Genomic DNA, 17,496 nt, shown 5'->3' on the forward strand with positions numbered 1-17,496 from the left:
TATACCAGTATTGGAATCCTCTGTATCTTACTCCTCTGATGTCCGGATAAGTCCCAGGTAACTCACTCAGGGTAACAGCAAGCCAAAAGACATTTACCCTAAAAAAAGATAGTTCGTTCTCATTCTGCTATTACTGATTCACCAAGTCTTGGTGTCCAAATAGTATCTTTGCATATGACACCTCCTTTTCTGTGTTCTTTTTATGTGAATATAGATGTAGAAAAGGAAAATGCTAGATAATGGGCTGGAACAGAAAGACATGGGGTGTCTTAAGCTGTTCCAAATGACCAATAACTATTACAAATTTCATGCATTGATTGAGTCAATAAATATTTATTGAATTTCAACTAAGATTTGAAGTCTGGAGTAGATGCTATGGCACATAAGTAAGAAATACATGGGTGAAGTAATTGAGCAAAAATATAAGCAGTTATCCTACACAATGGTACCAAATACATCAATTTTATTACACATTCCTTTTTTGAGATACGGTAAAAAAAAAAATAAATTTAAATTCTGGTTTCCCAAAGCATCAGAAACATTTGTAAATTCTTTCTCTTATTTTTCTTATTATTGTCATATTATTATTTAAACTGTGTATTTGATCATGGGGAGTAGATATGATCCATTTATTCTAATTTTTATAAAACATCTTACAGAATTTTTCTCACTTCAATTCAGAGACTGTTTCCATTGATCCAGTGTTAACAACTAAATCAGGGCAATCTGGTATATATATTTGGTTACAGAGCTTTTTGGCTCTCTCCATAGGCATACTGCACTGCAGTCTTCCTGAAATATTCCATGTGAATAAGAAGAAAAAGTAAGTGGGGTCTGGGAAGAATCCAGTTCAATATAGGTTACCAGGTTTTTCTTCTTATGAGAACAGCCCACCGTTAAGCCTGATTGCAAAGGAGAGAATTAGAAGTGTCAAAGGAACATCATAGAATATATACAGATGAGTCAATCTTGACTCCAATGAAAATCATAATCTAATTTGGGCAATAGGAAGCCACAAATAAAAAAGACAAACTTTTTTTTCATTTTTGGAGGAATCAAGTTTACACTGTATTGACTTCATTCAGTCTCTGCCCTTATGCTATCATGCTTCTTATGCCACAAGGCTGCCTGAGTAATAGGGCTGAAGGAGAATTTTCAGATATGCGATATTATTTTAATATTTTGCCTGCAAAAATAAAGTCACAAACCACAATTCAGGGAATGACTGTTATAATACCTATATCTCCTAGATCCATTCTTTCTCTAAACAGACTTGTGAGGGCTTATCTATATTTGGAGTTGAATTAGAAGATTTGAGAGACAGTTGGAAGTAACAGATAAAAAGTGCTAGACTTAAGAAACCTCATTGCTTGGAATGCTTAGCTCTCTTCCACACTTGAGAAGAAAATCAACTCCCTATTTCTGTGATAGAGTCTTAGGAAAAGTATAGTTTCTTTCATAATTTTCATTTGTGAAACCTAATAAAATATCTTATTAGAACATTTAATGGAGGTGAAGACCCCTAAATTTAATTTGAGGTCTGAAAGAGAGAAACCATTAACAGCAGTATAGCATTCAGAGACTCAGCAGGAAACATAAAAATGGATTAAGGGGTTAATGAAATTACATAGTCAGAAGTTCCTATGGAAAGATTAGATGCTTTGCCCTAAGGTCAGTGTCCATGCAAGGGATCAGGGACTACTCTAGAGTTGCAAAAATGGAGAAATGAGAGAATGAGGGTGAGTACCACATGATTGAACTCACAGGGAAGGAATTTAGTGAAACAGTTTCAGTAGTCATCATGCAACATTTTGTATGGGAAACCTAATCCAACAAAATTACTTCGGAGACATCATCTTCAAAGGATTAACAATATATGGCAATTTTGCTTTCAGGAATCATCTCAAAATACTCCTTATGAAATAAATTATAGAATACACAAATAAGTGGAAAGATAGCTCATGGATTGAAAGAATTAATATAGTTAAAATGCCCACACTACTCAAAGCCATCTTGGAATTATAAGAATTTAACACAATACCTTTTATAATTCCAACTACTTTTTTTAAGAAATAGAAAAAACAATCCTAAAATTTATATAGAACCACAGAAGATCCTGAATAGCCAAAGTAATCTTGAGAAAGAGGAACAAAGCTGGAAGCATCACACTTCCTGGTTTCAAATTATCCTACAAAGCTGTAGTAATCAAAACAGTATGGTACTGACATAAAAATGTACACACAGACCAATGGAACAGAATTAAGAGCCCAGAAGTAAACCCCACACATATGGTCAACTAATAGTCTGCAAGGGAGACAAGAATACTCAATGGGGAAATGATAGTCTCTTTAATAAATGCTGTTGGGAAAACTGAATATCCACATGCAAAAGAATGAATTTGTACCCTTATCTTAAATGACTTAAAAGTTAACTTGAATTGGATTAAAAACTTAAACCTGAAACCATAAAGCTACTAGAAGAAAACATAGGGGAAAAGCTCTTGGCAATAATCTTTCAGATATGACATTAAAAGTACAAACAATAAAAGTGAAAATTAGTATATGGGAGTACTTCAAACTAAAAAGCATAGCAAGAGAAAGAATCAGCAAAATGGAAGGCAATGTACAGAATGGGAGAAAATAATTGCAAATCGTATATATGATAGAGGGTTAATATCCAAAATATATAAGGAACCTATACAATTCAATAGAGAAAATCTCCAATTTAAAAATGGGAAAAAGACCAGAATAGGCATTTTTAAAAATAATAATAAACACTTATTGAATATGTACTATGTACCAAAAACTGTTCCAGGTACTTTGCATGTAGTAACTCATTGAATCATTTTTTTTAACATCTTTATTGGAGTATAATTGCTTTACAATGGTGTGTTAGTTTCTGCTTTATAACAAAGTGAATCAGTTATACATATACATATGTTCCCATTTCTCCTCCCTCTTGCGTCTAACTCCCTCCCACCCTCCCTCCCTATCCCACCCATCCAGGTGGTCACAAAGCACCGAGCTGATCTCCCTGTGCTATGCGGCTGCTTCCCACTAGCTATCTATTTTACGTTTGGTAGTGTATGTAGGTCCATGCCACTCTCTCACTTTGTCACAGCTTACCCTTCCCCCTCCCCATATCCTCAAGTCCATTCTCTAGTAGGTCTGTGTCTTTATTCCCGTCTTACCCCTAGGTTGTTCATGACACTTTTTTTCCTTATATTCCATATATATGTGTTAACATACAGTATTTGTCTTTCTCTTTCTGTCTTCACTCTGTATGACAGATTCTAGGTCCATCCACCTCATTACAAATAACTTTGTTTCTTTTTATGGCTGAGTAATATTCCATTGTATATATGTGCCACATCTTCTTTTTCCATTCATCCGATAATGGACACTTAGGTTGTTTCCATCTCCTGGCTATTGTAAATAGAGCTGCAATGAACATTTTGGTACATGACTCGTTTTGAATTATGGTTTTCTCAGGGTATATACCCAGTAGTGGGATTGCTGAGTCATATGGTAGTTCTATTTGTAGTTTTTTAAGGAGCCTCCATACTGTTCTCCATAGTGGCTGTACCAATTCACATTCCCACCAGCAGTGCAACAGTGTTCCCTTTTCTCCACACCCTCTCCAGCATTTATTGCTTCTAGATATTTTGATGATGGCCATTCTGACTGGTGTGAGATGATATCTCATTGTAGTTTTGATTTGCATTTCTCTAACGATGAATGATGTTGAGCATTCTTTCATGTGTTTGTTGGCAATCTGTATATCTTCTTTGGAGAAATGTCTATTTAGGTCTTCTGCCCATTTTTGGATTGGGTTGTTTGTTTTTTTGTTATTGAGCTGCATGAGCTGCTTATAAATTTTGGAGATTAATCCTTTGTCAGTTGCTTCATTTGCAAATATTTTCTCCCATTCTGAGGGTTGTCTTCTGGTCTTGTTTATGGTTTCCTTTGCTGTGCAAAAGCTTTGAAGTTTCCAGGAATGCAAGGATTCTTCAATATATGCAAATCAGTCAACGTGATACACCATATTAACAAATTGAAGGAGAAAAACCACATGATCATCTCAAGAGATGCAGAGAAAGCTTTTGACAAAATTCAACACCCATTTCCTCAACATAATAAAGGCCATATATGACAAACCCACAGCCAACATCGTCCTCAATGGTGAAAAACTGAAAGCATTTCCACTAAGATCAGGAACAAGACAAGGTTGCCCACTCTCACCACTCTTATTCAACATAGTTTTGGAAGTTTTAGCCACAGCAATCAGAGAAGAAAAGGAAATAAAAGGAATCCAAATCGGAAAAGAAGAAGTAAAGCTGTCACCGCTTGCAGATGACGTGATACTATAGAGAATCCTAAAGATGCTACCAGAAAACTACTAGAGCTAATCAGTGAATTTGGTAAAGTAGCAGGATACAAAATTAATGCACAGAAATCTCTGGCATTCCTATACACTAATGATGAAAAATCTGAAAGTGAAATCAAGAAAACAGTCCCATTTACCATTGCAACAAAAAGAATGAATAGGCTTTTTGTTTGTTTTTGCGGTACGTGAGCCTCTCACTGTTGTGGCCTCTCCCGTTGCGGAGCACAGGCTCCGGACGCGCAGGCTCAGCGGCCATGGCTCATGGGCCTAGCCGCTCCGCGGCATGTGGGATCTTCCCGGACCGGGACACGAACCCGTGTCCCCTGCATCGGCAGGCAGACTCTCAACCACTGCGCCACCAGGGAAGCCCAGGCATTTTTTTAAGAAGACGTACAAATAGCCAAAAGTACATGAATAAGTACTCAACGTCACTAATCATCAGAAAAATGCAAATCAAAACCACAAGGAGATATCACCTAACATTGTAGAATGTTTATTACCGAAAAGATAAGAGATAAATGCTGGCAAGGATATATAAAAAAGGGAATATTTGTTCACTTTTAGTAGGAATGTAAATTGGTACAGTCATTATGGAAAACAGTATGGAAGTTCCTCAAAAAATTAAAAGTAGAACTACTATGTGATCTAGTAATCCACTTCTGGGTATATATCCAAATAAATCAAATCACTATTTTGAAAAGCTGACTGCCCACCCCTGTTCACTGCAGCATTACTGACAATTGCCAATACATGGAAAGAACCTAGTGTCACAGTTGTGTGAATGAATGGATAAAGAAACACACACACACACACACACCCACAGGAATATTATTCAGCCATTATAAAAGAAGGAAATCCTGCTATTTGCAACAACATAGATGTATTTTGAGCGCATTATGCTAAGTGAAATAAATCAGACAGAGAGACAGACTCTGTATGATCTCACTTATATGTACATTGTAGACCATCAAACAAACAAAAAGTAAACTCATAGAAACAGAGAGTAGATTACTGGTTGGCCAGGGTGGAGAATGAGTGAATGCAGTCAGTGTGTACAGATTCCAGTGTTCTGGGCATGTAATGAACAACATGGTAACTATAGTTGAAGTACAGTATTGTATACTTGAAAGTTGTTAAGAGAGTAGATCTTAAAAGTTTTCACCATAAAACTAAAGGTAACTGTGTGAGTTGATGAATCTGTTATTAACTAACTTCACTGTAGTAATCATTTCCTAATATCAAATCATGATATTGTATACGTTAAACTTACACAGTCTTATATGTCAGTAATATCTCAATAAAGCTGGAAAAATAAGCAACAGAAAAACAACTTCATGTTATCAGAAGTGCATATACAGTTTCCATGTAATTATTTACATGAAAATTCATGTCATGACACTAGTTTCCTATACTAGAAAAATACTGATGATAAATAAATGAATTGTTATTGGTGGTTTGGTGTAAATGATTCAAAGCTGTGAGGAAAACCTGAAAGCTATTTCTAATGATAGTGGCCTTCCGTGAAAAGTATTCTATTTAAGTTCTATAAAATGTAATGCCAGAAAAATGACAAAAAAGAGCTATCTAGCTATTCCTAAATGTCATGACAGGGAATAACTCTGAGTTTTCCGATCATCACCATTTAAGGTTTTCACAGAGTATGTAGGCTGTACATTTATCAACTCACAGGAACATAAAAGGTAAAGAGACAGGTTTCTCCCTGTGTGAGAGAGTTAATCATCTCCCATTTTAGTTTAGTATGTACCATCTAGAAGATGAATCTCCACACAAGATCTAATGAAAATATTCAGGGGCCATTCTTTATGTATTCTTTCATTTGTCTACCTATGTATCATTTTTTGTTATTGTGAAAAGCCAGTTTCTATTTTAAACCACAAAAGCAAAAAAAGAAAACATTACAAAATGTTTGTGTCATCTGTAGTTCCTTTACCTAGTGTTTATTGCTGAGTGTATTTTGGTGAAGAACTTGGACTTGAGAGGCTAGCCAGCTCTAGACCTTATTCTTTCTTCACTGATGTCTTAAAGTGTAACTTTGGAAAGATAGTGTAACCTCTGTACCACTCAGTTTACTTACATGTAAAACATATGGAATACTAAGAATAATTATATATAATATCTGTCTCACAAGTTTGTCGTAGTAAGTAAAATAACATATCCAAAAAGCATTGTATAGATGCTAGCATATAGTAGGAACTCAAAAACATAAGCTCTTATTCTATTGGGTTGGCCAAAAATTTCATTTGGGTTTTTCTGTAACATCTTATGGAAATTTATTGCAATAACTTCATTATAATAACTTCTGTTTCATTCAACATAAAATGATATCAGTAAAAAAGGTGAGTACCATAAATCTCATGTCACTGTATATTCATTTTAAAGGTCTATAGAATTCTGTGGCTGAATAATCATTTAACCATACTTCTATAGAGGAATAATTCAATTGTTTCTTTTTGTTATTACTACAAGTAAAACATCACTGTTTAAATAAAACTGCATAGCAAAACATTTATATACTGTCAAGAGTATTTGCCTAATGTAGAAATTCAGAAATCATATGACAGTTAAAAATGTAAACAAAATATTGCCAGATACTTCCAAATTTCCTTGCATAAAGTTTGTAACTACTTATGCTTTCACTAATGGCCCTTGAATATGCCAGATTCCCTGGTACTTCATATAAGGAAGTTGTGCTTTTTCCTTCCATTGCACTCTCTTAGCCAGAAAGACATTTAATCTTCTCATACATGTGCACTTCAGCAGTGATGAAGGTGGTGTCCAGCAGCTTGGCCATTGAAAGTATATACATTTTCCTTTTTTATTAGTTGTCAGAGATGGCAGTAAGTACAGACCTATCAATAATTACTTTAAATGTCAATGGACTAAATGCTCCAGTGAAAAGACATCAGGAGGCCTGATTGGATAAAAAAAAAAAAAACAAGAACCTGCTCTGTGCTACCTAAAAGAGACTCACTTCAGGGCAAAAGGCACATACAGACTGAAAGGGAATGGAAAAAGCTATTTCATGCAAATGGAAACAAAAGTAGGGGTAGCAACACTCAAATCAGACAAAATAAACTTTAAAACAAAGGCTATAGAATAAAAGAAGGGCATTATATACTCATAAAGCGGTCAATACAAGAGGAGGATATTACAGTCATTAACATATATGCATCCAATGCATGAACACCTAAATATATAAAGCAAATACTAACAGATATAAAGAGAGAAACTAACAATAATACATTAATAGTAGGAGACTTTGACACCCGAATGAAATCGATAGACAAGATCATACAGACAGAAAATTAATAAGGCAACAGAGGTCCCAAATGACACAATAGACCATTTGACCTTAATTTATACCTACAGGACACTACATTCAAAAAAAAGCAGAATACACATTATTTTTAAGTGTGCATGGAACATTCTTCAGGATAGATCACATACTAGGTCATGAAACAAGCCTCAACAAATTTAAGAGGGTAGAAATTATATTAAGTATCTTTTCTAACCACAATGATATGAAACTAGAAATCAACTACAGAAAGAAAAAAGGGAAAAGAACAAACAAGTGGAGAATTAAAAAAAAAAAAATGCTCCTAAAAAAAAAGCTAATGGGTCAATAATGAAATCAAAGAGGAATTCAGAAAACAGCTTGAGACAAATAAAAATGAAAACACAACTTTCCAAAATCTATGGGATGCAGCAAAAGCAATTCTAAGAGGGAAGTTCATAGTGATATAGGCATTCCTCAAGAAACAAGAAAAATCTCAAACAACATAGCCTACACCTAAAACAATTAGAAAAAAAGAACATACAAAGCACAAAGTCAGCAGAAGGAAGGAACTAATAAAGATCAGAGAGGAAATAAATAATATAGAGATAAAAATAGAAAAGAGCAATGAAGGCAAAAACATTTTTTGAAAAGTTAAACAAAAGGTGATAAACCTTTAGGCAGGTTTACCAAGAAGAGAGGACCCAAATAAAATAAGAAATGAAAAAGGAGAATAACAACCAATACCACGCCACAGAAATACAAAAAAAAAATCAGAAGAGAATACTACGAACAGTTATATGCCAGTATATTGGACAACCTGCAAGATTAATATACAGAAATCTGTTGTATTTCTATACAGTAATAATAAAATAACAGAAAGAGAAAGTAAAAAAAAAATCTTGTTTAAAATCACATCAAAAAATAAAATACCTAGGAATAAACTTAACCTAGGAGGTGAACGATCTGTACTCTGAAACTATAAAACACTGGTAAGGAAATTGAAGGTGATTCAAAAAATGGAAAGATATCGTGTGCTCTTAAACTGGAAGGATTAATATTATTAAACTTGACATACTACCCAAAGCAATCTACAGATTTAATATAATCCCTATCAAAAGACTCATGACATTTTTCACAGAACTGGAATAAATAATCCTAAAATTTATAGGGAACCACAAAAGACTCTGAATTGTCAAAGAAATCATGAGAAAGAAAGAACAAAGCGGGAGGTATAACCCTCTCAGACTTCAGACTATTCTACAAAGCTACAGTAATCAAAACAGCATGGTGTTGACCCAAAAACAGACACATAAATCAATGGAATGGAATAGAAAGCACAGAAATAAACCCATGAACCTATGGTCAATAAATCTATAAAGGAGGCAAGAATATACAATGGAGAAGAGACAGTCTCTTCAGTGAGTATGCAGGGAAAACTGGACAGCCATATGTAAAACAATGAGATTAGAACATTTCCTCACACTATACACAAAAACTCAAAATAGTTTAAAGAACTAATTATAAGACATGAAACCATAAAACTCATAAAAGACAACATAGGCAGAACACTTTGACATAAATCATAGCAATATTTTCTTGGATCAGTCTCCTAAGGCCAAAGAAATAAAAACAAAAATAAACAGATGAGACCTCAGTAAGCTTAAAAGCTTTTGCACAACAAAGGAAACCATCAACAAAATGAAAAGACGAGGGCTTCCCTGGTGGTGCAGTGGTTGAGAGTCCACCTGCCGTTGCAGGGGACACGGGTTCATGCCCTGGTCCGGGAAGATCCCACATGCCGCAGAGTGGCTGGGCCTGTGAGCCATGGTCGCTGAGCCTGCGTGTCCGTAGCCTGTGCTCCACAATGGGAGAGGCCACAACAGTGAGAGGCCCGCGTACCGCAAAAAAAAAAAAAAAAAAAAAAAATGAAAAGACGACCTATGCATGGAATGGGAGAAAATATTTGTAAATCATGTGACCAACAAGGGGTTAATATCCAAAATATGCAAACAGCTCATACAACTTAATATCAAAAAACCAAGCAGACCAATCAAAACGTGGGCACACATTTTTCCAAAGTCATTTTGAACAGACATTTTTCCAAAGAATACATAGAGATGGCTAACAGGCACATAAAAAATGCTGAGCATCACTAATTATTATAGAAATATAAATCAAAACCACAACGAGGTATCACCTCACACCTGTCAGAATGGCTATCCTCAAAAAGTCTACAAAGAAATATTGGCAAGGATGTGGAAAAAAGGGAACCCTCCTACACTGTTGGGTGGAATGTAAATTTCTGCAGTCACCATGGAAAACAGTATGAAGGCTCCTTAAAAACTAAAAATAGTACTACCATATGATCTAGCAACTCCATTCCTAGCTATATATCCAGATAAAACAAAAACACTAATTTATAAAGATACATGCACCTCAATATTCATAGAAGCACTATTTACAATAGCCAAGACATGGAATCAACCCAGGTGCTCATCAACAAATAACTGGTGTAAGAGGATGTGGTATATCTATATGCAATGGAATATTACTGTCATAAAAAAAGATGAAATACTGCCTGCCACTTGTAGCAACGTGGATGGACCAAGAGAGTATTATGCCTAGTGAAAATGTCAAACAAAGTCCAATATTATATATTGCTTATATGTGGAATCTTAATATAAATGAATGTATGCACAAAACATACAGACTCACAGATGGAAGAAACAAACTTGTGGTAACCAAAGGGTAGAGGGAAGAGGGGAGGGACAAATTAGGGGTATGGGATTAACAAATGCAAACTACTATATATAAAATAGATAAGCCACAAGGGTATACCATAGAACACAAGGAATTATACCCATTATCTTGTAATAACCTGTAATGGAATATAATCTGCAAAAATACTGAATCACTATGCTGTACACTTGAAACTAACACAATATTGTAAAACAACTGTACTTCAATTTAAAAAAAATGTGTGGTCCAATGGCTTAAACTAAGGTCAGGAAAAACACAGCAAGGACAAAGAATAAAATACAAGTTAATATTCCAGTAAAATATTTTACCAATTATAAACTAGTTAGGTTGGAGAGCTACTGGAACTCTGCCATTATTGATTTTAATGTTATTTCGTTGTTGTCCTAGTTTGAAAAGCTTAATAAACTCGTTGCACTCCACTGTATTCTTACTGCTTTTTGTCTACACTTTTCTATTAATCTTTGAGAGAAATGCATTTACATGTTCAAATGTGATTGGGATTGGTATATTTTATCTTTTTTCTATGAATTTTTAATTTTTGTATTCTGTAAGATATTAACTACATAGAAATTTAGAGGTATATATCCTCAATAAATTGATTATTCTATTATTTCAAAAATGTTTCTCTTTATCTCTTTAACCTTCTGCATTTCTTCACTTTGAAATCTACTCTGTCTGATAATAATATAACTACATTGCTTTTTTTATTAGTAGTAGTAGTATTTGCAAGGTGTATCTTTTCCCCCACCTATTTACTTTAACTTCCTCTCATATCTAAATTAAATTTCATTTAAACAATATATGGTAGGACCTCTGATATATTCATGTAAGCTAACCATCTTCATCTTCTAATTTTTGTGTTTAATTTATTTAGATCAGTTGATATTATGAATATCGTTGGCTGTTTGATTTTAGTTCTTCCCACAGATTCTTTGATATTTTGTTTTTCTTGCTTTCATTCTTTTGCATTATTAAAGTATAATTGTTTTTTTTGTTTGTTTTTCTTTTTGTTTTTTTTGCGGTACGTGGGCCTCTCACTGTTGTGGCCTCTCCCGTTGTGGAGCACAGGCTCCGGATGCGCAGGCTCAGCGGCCATGGCTCACGGGCCCAGCCGCTCCGCGGCATGTGGGATCTTCCCGGACTGGGGCACGAACCTGTGTCCCCTGCATCGGCAGGCAGACTCTCAGCCACTGTGCCACCAGGGAAGCCCATAATTGTGTTTTATTTTGTTACTTCCACTAACTTTTTAGCCATATTTGTCTTATTATTTTTAGTGGATATTTTATGTTACAATATGCACCCTTAATATATCACATCCCACTTTGTCACACTGTTCATAAACAGCATAAAAATTTTGCAGTAATTGTATTTATATACCTTCACTCTCTGTGCTATTGTGGTTATATATATTTACTTGTACATATTTTAAAACTCTATTATATATTGTAATTATATGTGCTTTAAGCAGTCAATAGTCTTTAAATAAAGTTAAATGTGATATTGTACATTTGTTCACAATTTTCTCACAATTTTTTTTTTTAACTCTGTGGTGTTATCTTTCCTTCTTGCATGCGCATACAGTATTATTTTTATTCAGTAAGCATTTTCTTTAGTATTTATTGGGCTATGAATTTCCTGTAGTGTATTATTTTAGTTCTTGTTTGTCTGAAAATGTTTTCGTATTGTCTTCATATTCGATGATATTTTCATTGGGTATTGAATTCAAGGTTGACTTTTGTTTGATTGTCTGTTTTTAGTCCCCCCTGCAATTTAATTATATTATTCTATTACTTTCTGGTTTCTGTTGTTTCTGGAGAAATATTCATTTTTACCGTTGTGATTTTGCTGAAATGCTATTTTTCTATATATGATATTAAATATTTCTCTTTATCTTGAGTCTGACTGTAATATGCCTAGAAAGGGTGTGTGTGTGTGTGTGTGTGTGTGTGTGTGTGTGTGTGTGTGTGTCTTTATGTTTCCTTTTTTATTAAGCATTCTTGATGTTTATATGATTTTTGGGTCTGTGCTTAGAAAACTTACATCAATTGTATGCAGTTTTCATCCATTACCTTCTCACATATTTCTTTTGCCTCTTTTCACACTCCTCTCCTTATTTCATTCCAATTATTCAATTTCATAATCTGATGTTATTTTGCATGTCTATAATGCTTTACTCCTTTGTTTCTTTTTTCCTCTGTGCTTTAGTTTGTATTCTTTCCACTGGCCTGCCATCACATATAGTTTTCAGTTTGTTGTTAAACACAAAAAAGGAAAGGTTTTTATTTTTCTTTTCAGAAATTCTAGAATTTCAGACACTTGAATTCTAGAAGTTTGTTTTTATATTTTTATTACTGTGTTGAAATCATCCATCTTTTGCCATATTTTTCTCTAAATTCTTTAACATGTTTAGCATAATTATTTTAAAGTCTGTGTCTGCTAATTGTAACATTTATTAGATACTTGTGTATCTGATTCTAGTGGCTACTTTATTCTCTTGTTTATGGATCATATTTGCCTGTTTCTTCATATGTCTAATAAATTATGGTGATTGATGAACATCCTGAAAGACACTTTGAGTAATACTAGATTATGTTACCTAGATTGTTATTTTCTTTTTATAAAATATTGTCTTGCTATGGAATGACATTAAAGAAATTTGTTCCTGTAAAGTCTTGATTTTGGCTACATTCAGGTGGATCAATCTTGGTTTTGCCATTATTCCTACAGTAATCCTTAATTCTAGCCATGGTTCCAGAACGACAGAAAGCAGTACCGTCACTAAGAGCCTCCTCTCTGGCTATGATTGAGTATCTCAGCATTGTGTGATCTCTGAAATTTCTATTCAGTTGAGAAGCCCCAAGCAGCTGTCCTCTGCTGTATTTTCTGGATTCTTGCTCTGCTTTTTGCAAGCTTAGGGTATGCCAATATGTGAGGAAAACCTCTGTGAAACATAAAAATTCAAGCTTTCCTAGAATTTGAATAATTTTTTAAAGCTATTTTGTTGGAGGGATAGATTTAAGCTTATAGTCAATGTTATTTACATTTCACATAAAATTAAATTCCATTTGTAAAAGACATTAAAAGAGGAATATCATAATGTTTGCAATAATATAAAATAATGTGAATTTCAGGTAATAAAATAGAATGTTTTTGAGAGCATATTAGAGGTAAAAAGATACATAAAATTGATGAAGAATAATGGAGTATATATTAATGATGTTCTAAATGAAAAATCCAAAGCTCTGGTTTTAATATTGGAAGAAATAGTCTTTGATTTTGACTTCAGAATAAATGTATTTAACATAACGTAAACTTGATCCAAAAATTCTCTCTCTGTATAATAATGACTAACTCTTAGCTAAGATTTTTTATCTCATGGGAATATGTGTAACAAAAACTGGGTCATTGGTGTTGAAGAGTTCTTGAAGTTGCTTTGTGACAAGACAAGGGAAAAATGTTGATGAAATAAAACATCAGATAGGAAGCTTAGGTTTGTATTTCACTCTCAGACAGGCATATATCAATACCTTCCCTAGTTTAAAATATACAAAGTGAAATTGTACCGATTTTTTGTTGTTGTTCCTGTAAGAATGGCAATGCTAAGAAGAGTGAAAAAAGAATGAGGTAGAAATGTTTCTTGAGGCACACAGTATACTGAGATTTTTCTTTTGTATTTTTGAATTCTCTTGTATTCTTTATGCAGCAAGACTGTGTTCTACTAAAATCTTTGTGAAGTAACAATTAAAAAGCATTACATACAAATATTATGAAATATATATGTTTTGATTCATTTTGTGCCATTTTCTACCTTTTTTTTTTTTTTTTTTGGTATTCTGACTAAGTTTAAAAAAATGTCTTATTCTATTAAGTTGGGAAGAATCTCTGCTTTCCAAAGTGAATTAACTTCAAGGAGTTTGTACATGGTTGTGTCCAAAACTTACAATGTGATATAAAAGTAAAACATTTAAATTTCAGTATCTTATAATTTAGTATAATTTGTGATGCCCCAAAGCATTGCCTAAACCTTAATAGAGAATAAGTCTTTATGACTTTTTTCAGTTGAATGCTTCTAAGCAGGCGAAAATGAGGAATCATTATATGCACTGGTGGAAGTATGCTTTTAAGCTGCAGTTTTGTTTAATTCCTGTCACCTTACTCATGACAGCTATAACAAATAAAGAAATTGAGGATGAATTCATAGGGATAATTAAGCAGTGTTGATCTTAGGACAGTTGTCTTTTCAGTGAAACACTGATTGCATTGTTCATAACAAAACTATCTCTGCATGACAGAGCTAATTAGTGACCATCTGAACTTACTTAGCCAAATGAAAAAAGCAATTAAAAACACCGTCATCACTGGATCTACCATTGAACAGCTGGTTATGTTGATAAGCAAGCCAGCAAGTTAAAGCTGCTTTAGAACACAATGGAACATAATCTGCTTTCTCAGTAGTAATTAGAGAGCAATAAGAGAATATGAGATTACTGTTGAGAAACTGTAATTGTGATGCAAACAACTTTTAAAATACATTTTCCTCCTGAATTGACATAAGAATAATAGGTGAAAAAAAATTTTTTTTTTTTTTTTTTTGCGATACGCAGGCCTCTCACTGTCGTGGCCTCTCCCGTTGTGGAGCACAAGCTCCAGACGCGCAGGCTCAGCGGCCATGGCTCATGGGCCCAGTCGCTCCGCGGCATGTGGGATCTTCCCGGACCGGGGCACGAACCCGTGTCCCTTGCATCGGCAAGCGGACTCTCAACCACTGCGCCACCAGGGAAGCCCCAATAGATGAAAATTTTTATGTTTTTTGAAATATTTTCTATTCCTATGGAATTTACAGATCATATTATGGGCCATCAATTAGCCATCTCTCTAAGACAGGATAAATTTTTATGACATTGCAGTTTGATTTAACAGAGCTTACTTATTCAATAAACAAATATATATTGATCACTTACTGTGTGCCAGGGTTATAGTAAGCCATAGAAATAGTAATCACAACTACAGACAAAATTTTTGCTCTTATGGAGTTTTCTCTTTGTTAGGATAGACCAGGGATTGGCAGAAATTTCTGTAGAAATATTCTTTTTCTGTGGAGATATTTTATTTCTGTAGAAATATTTTAGACTTTGCAGGCAATGTGGTCTATGTCACAATTACTCATCTCTGCAATTAGAATGCAAAAGCAGCCAGAGAGGATACATATATGAATGTAATTCCTGTTCCAATAAAATTTTATTTACAAAAACAGATGGAGGGCCAGATTGGGTCTGTGCACCATAGTTTTCCCACCCCTAACATAGACAATAAACCAGAGAAATAAGTACTAATAAACTATAAGTGGTAGAACATAAGTGGTATGGAAAATAATAAAGCAGAGGAAGGAGATAGAGAGTTAGGACTAGGAGAAATTATATTAAATCCAGGGGTCAGGATTTATGAAATTCTCTCCATGAGAGTGGAAATTGAGTAAAGAGCTGAAAAAAGAAAGGACGTAAATTATGTGTGTATCTGGGTGGAAGGAAGAGCCTTGCAAAATCCCTGAGGTTAGAGCATGGAGGGTCTGACAGAAACAGTGGAAAGATGAGTGAGTCAGTGAGATGTGCAGGGCTGGATTTGGTCAGAGACATAGGAAGCCACATCACATGTGGCCGTTTGCTCCATAGAGAAGGTCTGGCTTTGAGTTACATGGAAAGCATTGCGGATCAGGACAGTGATAATGTGATCTGTTTTAGATTTTAATAGGCTCACTACAGCTACCATGTCAAGAAATGATCTGGGATAGGCTTTTACAGAGGCAGAATGGTCAGTAAGATCTCTTTAAACTTGTTAAAGAAATTGTCTTTTAATTAAGCAATTCTTTTGGGTAAAATATTCATCACCCAATGAGGTGAATTTAACAAAATGTGTACGATACTTCTATATGTCAGGAACTCTGCTAATTCCTGTTGTTGCAGTCAAACAGGACACTACTTTTCTCTCTGTATCTGTTTTTGGCAACTAAGTATTTGATCCTCTTTCTTTGTAAAAGTATGTTCTTTTTTTTTTCTGGGTTTGTTAAAACAAAAATAAAAATTGTGATGACTTGTCACTTTGACATTAGATTTACTCTTCTTCAATAAAGAGATACTAAAACAGCAGAAATGCATTAGCAGAATATATCTCATCCTTCTGTGACTTCACCATCATCTCTTTGCTAAGAACTGTACATCTATTGACAGTATGGTACGTGTCAATCACAGAGGAGTAAATAAAGGAGTCCAGAAGTTGGTGTTCTGATGGTGAGGTGACAAAGACTTAAAGTGACTGACTCTTGGCAATTTCACCTGTTTCTTCATTTGGGTGGGTTTTATGGTTTCAGCTGAACTGCAAGACCCTCATTCAAAAAGGATCAGCCTTTGTGGGCAGCGTAAGCATGAGATAAAAGCTCTTTCAGTTGCTAGTAAGCCAAGATAGGTTAGTGAGATCAGCTTTTGGCTGAACTTCAGACAAATAGTCTACATCATTGATTGGCACCATAAGCTAATAAAGGGACCATGGTTGTATGTTGCCAAGGAATAGAGCAACATTTAGGGGAGAAACACATGCCTATACTTTAATCTAGTCCCCAAGACATTTTCCCAGTATCTCTTTGGACTAAGAACTAGGGCCATTTCCCTTACAGATTGAGGGTGATTATGTCAACCAGGGAATTTAGATGAAAATGCTAAGGTTTTGTAGGGATGTGTCGCTGTGGATTGCTTTAGTCTCCACCCACTTATTGTCTAATAATAATATTTCTCTTTTACTATGTATCCTATGATATTACACTGGTATTTAGTTTTTCCTATAGTATTTGAGTTTTATTATAAATGCTATTATTGTCATTGTTTTCCAATTAAAAGTATGTTTTTTAACCATAAAAGTTTATTTTCTTAACCTTTAAAACATTAAAATTATGACGTATAACAATGGATAATATATTTAAAAATATGTAACAAAAACATAAGACTTGAAATAGAATTTATTGTGTAAATTATAAATAGCAAATAATAAAACTTGGTTATTCA

The sequence above is a fragment of the Delphinapterus leucas genome, chromosome 5 (genome assembly GCF_059928025.1).
Source record: "Delphinapterus leucas isolate spDelLeu-1000000601 "Yukka" chromosome 5, BTC_Dleu_Yukka2, whole genome shotgun sequence".
Taxonomy (NCBI): Eukaryota; Metazoa; Chordata; class Mammalia; order Artiodactyla; family Monodontidae; genus Delphinapterus; species Delphinapterus leucas.